Source organism: Penaeus vannamei, chromosome 5, assembly GCF_042767895.1.
Source record: "Penaeus vannamei isolate JL-2024 chromosome 5, ASM4276789v1, whole genome shotgun sequence".
In the NCBI taxonomy this organism is placed as follows: Eukaryota; Metazoa; Arthropoda; class Malacostraca; order Decapoda; family Penaeidae; genus Penaeus; species Penaeus vannamei.
In genome coordinates, this window is record NC_091553.1 from 24,111,024 (window position 1) to 24,113,523 (window position 2,500).

General features: G+C 39.3%; 1 protein-coding gene across 1 annotated transcript in view; it reads right to left on the minus strand.

The window, feature by feature from the left end:
- Positions 1–2,500, minus strand: part of LOC113820135 (ras-GEF domain-containing family member 1B) — a gene marked incomplete at its 3' end in the record, with an annotated part of 150,125 nt that overhangs the window by 85,750 nt on the left and 61,875 nt on the right.

Genomic DNA, 2,500 nt, shown 5'->3' on the forward strand with positions numbered 1-2,500 from the left:
CCAGCCGGTGGAGTCAACGCTAGCACGAGCTCTGCTCTAGCAGCCCAGCCCTCATGTCCCTCACTTTCTTGGCGGAGCCATACATCTAACCTCACGGGAGCTGCAATACAAGGAGCACTCAGTCAAGTTGTGCTCTCGTTTGGAGTTCATTAAATCTAACCTCTGTATTTATTTCAGTATCTGTATTCCAATCATCCATAAACAAACACTCCATAATAGTATAATGGCATGACCCAACAATGCCCTTTGTTGCATTCTTGGTGACACGCTTGGGCGATCATACCTCTGAATTCGGTAAATTATATATGTAGTCAGTTATTCTATCCAACTCATAAACACCTTATTAGTTTTCTTTTTATGTTACGTAACCTTAGGAAAATATTTTCCCGTGTAAATCCATGTAAAATCTATTTTTGAAATAGATACAATTTGATGCTATATAAAAAAGACCGTTTCATTATACAAACACACTCCATAATACTATTGTATAATACCACAATGCAATATTCACACATCTCTCCCATCTGGCCCTTCCTTACACTTTCAGATTTTGCCACCACTAACCCCGCTTGGTTTCTGATTCCTTGATGAAGGGGATTAAGGAATGTTTCTTCAAGAACACTCATCTGACAAAGAATTCGGCCATCTTGATCATTCGTGGAATTTATTTAAGGAGACCAATTTACTAGAAAGACGGAAAAATGCAAGATACTGACATTTATGCCCGGAATTGGTGAACATGGTCCCATAAATCTCAGAGAACCAAAACACAATGGCACAACAGAAAACCAATGTCTTTGGTTCCAGACGGTCACTTTCATCTTGTGCATATCAACCGGCATGCCTATCACTAATAGGCATGCCTGCAGGTCAGAAGCTTTCCTGAGCAGATATAGCAGATAAAAGGTAACGGCAGTTTTTGAGGATAACTGGGTATAAAGATTTATTGCTAATTACCATCATGACTGACAGAGGCAGATTGTTAAGGTTGCACCTTTGGAGTACCTTGGCAAAGCCCTTGAGGTCAACAAGGATATGCGCATCATACCACATTCAGTCAGTCAAACTACGTATTGGAAAGGTTTCATCGGCAGCATTCCCAAGAGCAACTTGGTCATCTGGCTTTCAACGTACTTGTACCACATTAAAGTCAGAAACAGAATGGGCATCATCTGGCTTATGGGGCAACTTAAATAAATGATCTCCGGCTGGCATCCCTACACTTACATCCCAAGAGATCTATTAGACTGCAACATGTTTTTGCAGATGGGCATCGTCAAGACTATGCAACAAATCTATGCTTGTCAAGAGTAACACTACCTAGACATTTAGGATATAGAGCCCGTGTAGAGATAATTCCAAGACCTGTTGACATCGCTGGGAAAAGTCAGAAGCAACCAAGGGTGGCAAGAAGGATCATCACAGAAACCAAGGATCTCTTCTTTTCCTTTGGCTGTTTAGTTTAGCTGGAACAACCCATACAACAGCTGCCGATCACATTACTTGCTAATGATTTAAACCTGCTTTAAACCTCCCTGTTCTCTGAAGATTGCCAAATCAAGCAAAAAAGCATTAGATTGACAGCTCGGAGATGGATAACGGATGTAGACCAGGTGTGTCGAACTTAATTCCCTTTCAAGGCAAATTGTTATTTCAGCTAACATCCAAACGGCCGAGAAAGGAACAAACCTAACTTCCCAGAAGATTATGTACCTTTCCATAAACTTATCTATAATTTTAAAAGGTGTCACAAATGGTAACAAAGTATACAAGTATGAGCATCAGTCATGAACTGTTAATTTTAAGAGGTCTGCTTTATCATTACATCGTATATATGCAGAACAAAAACTACCATGCAGCGTGCACCTTTTACTTTATTTTCCAGCAACTGCACCGTAAGTGTTTTCCTTCTCAAAAATATTTTGTTATGCAACTTCGTCCTAACATATCGCAGTATTATTCAAGATTTCACTAAGGAAACAGCACTGTACATAATTGAGCGATTAAAATACGAAATTTATCAATATTTTGCTAAAGAAGCTGCGTAATATATAACGAGGAATCATTACACAAAAATAACTCACGAAGCGGTGCTGACACAATTATTGCATGAATATTAGTATCTCCTGCCACATGAATTTTTCCGCAATAGGGTTATTTTATCCTTGTTGAGGATTAGTAACACCAGTCAAGTCAGTCAGTCAGTGTGTGTGCGCGGGTGGTAAGGAGCATGTATGTGTCCTTGTTTAACTATCGTTTTAAAAATCAATTACGTTTTTTTCGTCTCCTATGTCTTTCCATCTTTTTATCTCGCGTACTTACTGTACATTATGAAGCAAGGAAATGTGTGCTTGGGATTTTAAGGGAGCAATACCCCAACTAAAGCTACCCCGTGAGGTTTTATGGGCCATGTTAAACAACTATCATATTCAATATTTTCTATGCTGTGCCCACTGCAAGCTTAGTTTACAAATTGCATTTACAGTCTCACCTATTTGCT